This window comes from Chiloscyllium punctatum, chromosome 18 (genome assembly GCF_047496795.1).
Source record: "Chiloscyllium punctatum isolate Juve2018m chromosome 18, sChiPun1.3, whole genome shotgun sequence".
NCBI lineage: Eukaryota > Metazoa > Chordata > Chondrichthyes > Orectolobiformes > Hemiscylliidae > Chiloscyllium > Chiloscyllium punctatum.
In genome coordinates, this window is record NC_092756.1 from 77,106,728 (window position 1) to 77,114,354 (window position 7,627).

Genomic DNA, 7,627 nt, shown 5'->3' on the forward strand with positions numbered 1-7,627 from the left:
TGGATTGAAAGAAACTTTAACAATCATTTCTAATATTACTGGCTAGCTTACCTTCATATTTGATCCTCTCCTTCCTATTTCTATGTCTTTGTTATCCTCTGTTTATTTTTGTCGTCTTCCCAATCTTCTGATTTCCCAGTGCTCTTGCCCACTTTGAAGGCTCTCTCTTTCCCTATGATACATTTCCTGACTTCCTTTGTCAGCCCTGGCTGTTTAATTCCCGCCCCCTGACGGATAATGTTTCTGCCAAGAGAAGACTGAGGGGGTTTGGGATCCAGTATTCTCTGAGGTATCCGGCGGTGCTCCGATAACCTTACATGGATCCGTACATCTCTTTGATACATCAGAGAAGGCAAAAGACTTTGTGGACAAATTAACTGAACCTGAACAATTTAGTAGAAACAATTTAGTTGTTTGATTAGATTACTTACAGTGTGGAAACAGGCCCTTCGGCCCAACATGTCCACACTGGACTGCTGAAGCGTATACCACCCAGACCCATACTCCTACATTTACCCCTTCACCAAACACTACGGACAATTTAGCATGGCCAATTCACCGAACCTGCACATTTTTGAATTGTGGGAGGAAACCGGAGCACCCGAAGGAAACCCACACAGACACGGGGAGAATGTGCAAACTCCACACAGAGAGTCGCCTGAGGCGGGAATTGAACCCGGGTCTCTGAGGCTGTGAGGCAGCAGTGCTAACCACTGTACCACCCCCACGGTTTGGTTACATTTTTGTTGTTTTTTTAAAAAAACGAGGAAGTCCAGTTGGAGCTTTCTTTTCCTTGTTTTCCCAATTGGTAATAATCTGGTTTAAACTGTGTTTGGTGGCGGTTGAGATGTGTACTTTCAATTTCTAAGTGAAGTTATACCAGAGGATGGGTGGGGAATTTACCCCATCGATCTTAAATGTTTTTTTTCTTTATTCATATTATGGTATATTTACTTTGTATTCTGCTTGTGTTTGTGGTACGGCTCTCGCTAGAAGGAGTGAAACTGGATGGGATGGCTAGATGCCCACTTATGGGCAGCTTGGGATGGGTAGTTGCCCCCTTTGGGCAGGAGGTGAGTTCCCCTATTCAGCGCCATTAGCACTTTATATGGTGGTTTGTATTGCTTTTAATCTTTGATAGTTTTGTAGGTTTGTTAAATGTCGTGGTTTCAGTTTATGTAGTTTTTATATTTGATGGATCATATGACACTAAGGCTCAGTGATTTGTGGTTTGAGTTCCTCCTCTCTGGAATTTAAATGTTACTGCAGAAGGTTATGGCTGATGATGTGATTAAATGGTGAACCTGGAATATCAAGGGAAGTCACTCACCAATGAAGAGGAAGAAGGTACTTTTGAGTCTTAGAAAGGAGAAAGTGGATATTCCTTTGTTACAGGAGACACACTTGGATGACAGGGAGCATTTGAAACTACAGCAGAATGGCCTTGATCAGGTTTATTTCACATCATTTAATACCAGAAGTAGGGGAGTGGCTGTATTGGTGAGGAGGAATCTCCCATAAAAGTTACGAGAGTGTGTTAAAGACACACACACAGGAGATTTGTAATTCTTATAGCCTGGATAAATGGGGAAGAATATGGTGTTTTAAATGCTTAATGCCCTCCAGCTCATCCCCTCAACATTTTGCTAGATGCATTTTCTAAATTGATCGGTCTAGAGTCCTGGCATATCACTAAAGGGGGAGATTTTAACTGTCTCATGCATCCCACAGTACAGACATTGCCCAAAGGCCCCCTGATACCCTCTGTACAAACTTAACAATTAGTGGTTCTGTGTGTGGAGTGAGGGTTGGTGGACATCTGGAGATGTCTCCACCCTACAGGCAGGGATTTTACGGTTTTTCCCAATCCACACAGATGTCACACCAGGATTGATTCTTTTCCAATCCCCGTGGCAACCCTGGACTTGGTGGCACCTTGTACGATCGGTAATATTACGATCTCTGATCACACTCCAGTGTACCTGTTGGTTAAGATTAAGGACGTTACAGTGGGTCCAAGGCACTGGCAAATGGATCCCTTTATCCTCAAGGATAATACATTTGTGGAGTGTTTCTCTCGGGAATTTTGGGCTTTCCTAGACATTAACTCACACTCGGTTAGTAGCCAATCCTTCCTTTCGAAAATTGCCAAAGCCTATGCCAGTGGGTCAGTTATTTCCTACACTGCCAGTAGGAGGCAGCAGAAGGGTGAGCAGCAACGTCTCCTCGAAGCATGGTTGAAGGCTGCTGAGAAGGCCTACTTTGACAGGCCCTCGTTGGTCAAATTACAGAGGATTACGGCGCTGCGGTCTGTATTGAATCCCGTGCTCACACACACAGCAAAGAACAAGCTTAGTTTTGCAAAGCAAAGGTTATATGATCATGGAGACAGGTCTGGCAAATTCTTAGCATATCTCGCTAGGAAAAGGAGCGCCCTTCAAGACATTATGGTGATTAGGGAAGGTGTCTGGGAACCGAACGTGTGACTCCAAAAAGATTAATGTGTCATTCCAGAGATTTTACTCTAAGTTATATCAATCTGAGGTTTGTGAGGAGGGGTGGGCCAAAATGGAGGCTTTATTCAAGGATCTGGAGCTCCCGGGTGTGACCCCCGAACAAGAGTCTTTTCACAATGTCCCCTTATCAGAGCAAGAGGTGCAGGAGGCTGTGGAGCAGCTTCAGAGTGGAAAGGCACCTGGTCCTGATGGACTTCCCAGCTAATTCTAGAAGGAATTTATAAACATATTGTCAGGCCCGATGTTCAACATGTTTAATGACTCATACAGCCATGATTGTCTCCCGCCATCTCTGAGAGAGGCCAATATTTCGCTTATTCTTAAAAAAGGGAAGGTCCCGGGGGACTGTGCTTTGTTCAGGCCCATTTCACTCTTAAATGTGGACTTTAAAATCCTCTCTAATACTCTTGTGTTCAGGGTGGAGACTGTGTTACCTTCTATTGTTAAAAAGGACCAGACGGGCTTCATAAAGGGCCGCAGATGCTCCAATAATGTTAGGAGGCTGGTTAATGTAATTCAAGTGTGTCAATAACAGTCAATATAGGGATTGGTAATTTCTCTAGATACAGAGAAGGCGCTTGACCGAGTTGAGTGCCGTACCTTTTCTATACTCTGGAGCGGTCTGTTTTTGGACGAAGTTTTTAAAAGATGTGAAAGGTTCTCCACAATGACCCTCTCACTGCAATAATCACCAACAGGGTGTGATCAGGCAATTTTAACATTTTTTGGGTCAGCCGGCAGGTCTGTTCCCTTTCGCCACTGCTTTTTACAGTGAGGATTGAATCATTGGTGGAGGGCATACATAGGGATCCCAATATATCAGCTCCAGACGTGGGGTCAAATTTACATCACAGTTTATTGTCTGTGGTCGATGTCTTAATTCTTTCGTCAAATCCAGCAGTTTCAGTCCCTCGCCTGTTAGCATGCATCTGTGTGTTTGGCACCTTTTTGGGGGACAAGATTAACCTTGCAAAATCAGAGGCTATGTCTATGGGTGGTCTTATGAAAGTGTTAAGTCTTGAGGGTGAATATCGATTCCCATTTAAATGGTCACAGGGGGGTTTTGTGTATTTGAGCATGTTCATTACTCCAGTTCTGAATCGGTTGTTCAAAGCCAATTTTGTTCAATTATTTGACAAAATCAAACAAGACCTTCAAAGATGGAGGTGCTTCTGGTCTCGTGGTTGGGTTGGATAGTGTTTATTAAGATGAATATTCTCCCTCGTTTACTATACCCTATATGGATGCTCCCCCTGATTTTCAATAAGCAAACATTCAGGAGACTGAACGGCTGGTTCAGCCCCTTTATTTGGCATCGTCAGTGGCCCCTCATTAAATGAGCGAAACTGCGATTGTGTCACAGACTGGGGGGAGTGGATCTCCCAGACATTAAAAGCTACCAACGAAGCTCACTTTTATCCTACATGAGTGATTGGGCTTGTGGGGACCCTCTTTCAATATGGTTCGATATTGAAACCTCCCAGGCTAAGGTGACCCCTTACTCGCTTGCTGTGTTTGGACAAAATGAGGACAGTAAGGGAATATTGCAATAACCCAATAGTTATCGATACTGTTAAAGCATGGAGGGCAATTCAGCAGAGGGAAAGCAATATTGGCAAGACATCTTCTCTTCCACCGGATATGCCGGGTTTTCAACCGGGAATGATAGATTCAGGATCCAAACATTGGGCATCTAGGGGTGTGTCTTGTGCGGGTCTTTTGTTTGTGGGAGACACAATGATGTCCTTCGATCAGTTAGCACAGAAACACGAGCTATCTAACAAGGACCTCTTTCATTTTTCTCAAGTTAGGGATTTTATTCAAAAAAGACAACACATTTGACTGATCCCGACACATCCGACATAGAGAGGAGGGTGCTTAGTGCTAAGAGTACACTTTCTGTCCGCACTTTATGTCATCAATTGGGGGGGGGGGACACCCTCAGATGAGTTTGACCGACTCTGTTGGGTTTGGAAGAGAGAGCTAGATGTTGAAGTCTCCTCAGAGGCAAGGTATCAGTTTGCAATTGGACCCATGCTTTACAGTTGAAGATTCTCCATAGGTCCCACTTGGCCCCAGACTGTTTGTCAAAATTTAAACCACTGGTATCTTCAACATGTTTCAAGTGCAAGGTCGGTACAGGCACTCTTACCCATTGTCTCTGGTCCTGTGGGAAGCTTCAAACATACTGGAGTGCTGTGGTGGGTGCCATGGAGAGGACTTTGGGTGTAAGGGTGAGAAGGACCCGATCTCTCTTCTTCTGGGCCTCCCCAGTGTGCTCTCTGCAGATGAGCAGACGAAAAACATCTCAATATCCTCATATTTTGTGCAAGAAAGAATATCTTGTTAGGTTAGTTATATGAAAACCCCCCTGGGCCTGTTTTGTTGGCGGAAGATTGTTATGGAGCACATCCCCATGGATTTTCTCACAAGTATGGTACACAACAAAACTGAGGGCGGGTTGGAATTTTTTTTACATTTTTCTTGTGTTTTTTTAAATTTATTGATTTGTATTATTTTGTTGTTGTTATATTGTTGTGAACATCTCACCGATATTACCATGAAGGTTGGTCACAGCAAAGGATCTACAGTGAGACCGCAAAAACACATTTCATATCTCTCTGTGCTGGAACATTCTGCTGTCTTTCTCCATTGAAACTGGGCCGAAGGGCCTGTTTCCACACTGTAGGGAATCTATCTCAATCTAATCTAATCTAAAAAATAATATCCAGCTGCTTTATTCTTCCTACCAAAGTGTATGACCTCACACATTCCCACATTGTCTTTCATTTGCTGAGTTTTTGGCTCCTCCCTTAACCCATCCATCTCCCTCTGTAAACTCTGTGAGTCAGCCTCAGCAGTTGCCTTCCCACAAATGTTTGTCCAATCTGTGGATGTGGCACTCCAAGGTCTCCAACAATGGCCTAACTACCTCACATCTCCATCATAGCCTCCTTGCAATTGTATTCAATACCTTGACTAAGAAAGGTAAGGACCCAAAGGCATAGCCACAGACCCATCAGTTCCAACCTTGAACACCCAGATTTCAATCATTTCCATTGACATATTGGACCTTATCATAAATACCAAACATGCAGGTAATCTGGGGTTCAAGTGGTAACGTTGACAGAATATAGCTTAGACTGACACCAACACAACCAAAACAGAAGTTGCTTTATTCATAGATAGGTAGGTCTATCTGTTTGAAACCAGTGATCTCGTGGGTAAGGCACGAAGTTCCTAAACCAGAGATTGTGGGCTCAAGTTTTATTGGTGTTTTGATCTTGTTGAAACCTTCACTGTGCAGCTGATCTGAATCCTGTGTGGTCAGGTGACCATGGCAACAAAATCAGGCATTCTCAATTGATCCTCAGCTGGTGAAATTTGACCTGATAGAAAATTGGCCAAACGAAATTAAACAGCAGCTATCAGCTCCAGAGAACAGTGCAACTAAGATCAAAGAGTTACAAAGATTCAAGAAGAACCAGTTCCAACCAGACTGAGGGTCGTATATTGGAGAAGTGTCAGCCTGAGTCAATCGACTTTATTGCTCCTGGCATGACAACAGTGAAGGGTATTGGTGTGACCCCATTGGATGATGTGAACCAAGTTCATGACCGTATTGGCCAAAGCCACAGAAGATTCTGGAAGATCAGGGACAGGAGAAGAGGAAAACACACCTGAACGCCAAACCCTTAGCAAAGCCTTGACTGGGTCCTGCAGTGGAGCTCTGAGCATCTGCTCCAAACCTGTTCATAAAAGTCCTCACGTGAGAAGGGCAGGCCATTCAGCCCATCGCATCCACACTGACCCTCTGAAGAGCATCCCATCCAGGCCCAACCCCTATCCTCTCACCCTGCATTCCCCAAAGCCAATCCACCGAACCTGCACATCTTTGGGCTGTGGGAGGAAACCAAAGCACCCGGAGTACCCCATGGAGAGAATGTACAAACTCGACACAAACAGACACCCAAGGGAGGAATCAAAGCCAGGTCCCTGATGCTGTGAGGCAGCAGTGCTGCCCACTGAGCCACCACGTCATTCCCAGGAGAATCTCAGCAGGTTTTCAGCCATTGTGACTGTGCTGTCTCTTTCAGACAATTCACCTCAATCCTGCAAATCTTGTGCAAGGAGATGTTGGGCACCACTTCCCATCAACTGAATGCAGACATGGAGATTTTCCCAAAGTAGATTAGAAATCAAGTTGACAAAGGGCAAGTGACTGACACCCCAGATGGGACTCGAACCCACAATCCCTGGCTTAGAATGCCAGTGCCATATCCATTAGGCCACTGGGGCCACACATTAGGCCGACTATCACAGCATTTATGTACTGCACCCGACCTCTCATACTGTGTGTTTCTGAGTGTTATACTCTCAGTATTTGTTTTTGACCCCGACCATCTCATGCTAAATTGTTGGCTGCTTGATTAATCAATCTCACTTCCCATTTGTCCCCAAACGGACAGACGAGAAATTAACCAAACTCCAATGTTGCACAACTCAAGTCTGAGGAATATGGAGCAGACGAGAAAATAGCAAAGGGCTCAATGTTATTTTGTGCAGCACCTTGAAGATATTTGCAGTTAGTGGGGAAGGAGTAAGTGGAGATGTTGCAAACAGCTGCATTGAGGACAGATCAACAGAATCATAGCAGGCATTCAGCCATTGTGGCTGTGCTGTCTCTTTCAGACAATTCACCCCAAGATCTCCCAATTCCTGGAATTACCTTGTGCAAGTTTTGAATAATCATCGTTAAAAATCAGACAACACCAGGTTGTCGTCCAACAGGTTTATTTCAAAGTACTAGCTTTCAGAGCGCTGCTGCTTCGTCAGGTGGTTGTGGAGTATAAGATTGTAAGACACAGAATTTATGGCAAAAGTTTACAGTGTGATGTCACTGAAATTATATATTGAAAAAAATCTGGATTGTGTGTGAAGTCTCTCATCTTTTAGAATGTCCAGGTTGGTTTCAGTTCTTTCATGTGTAAATCACAAAACGTTTTTCATTGCCAAGTGAAATGGCAAGCTCTGCAATAAAAGCTAAATGCTGTGAATGCTGGAAATCTGAAACAGAGAAAATGCTGGAGAAATCATGACTCAAAAACATG

General features: G+C 44.1%; 1 non-coding gene across 1 annotated transcript; it reads right to left on the reverse strand.

The window, feature by feature from the left end:
- Positions 1–6,742: 6,742 nt before the first annotated feature.
- Positions 6,743–6,815, reverse strand: trnar-ucu (transfer RNA arginine (anticodon UCU)). The gene has a single exon. It is a non-coding gene; the product is annotated as a tRNA-Arg (tRNA).
- Positions 6,816–7,627: the final 812 nt, after the last annotated feature.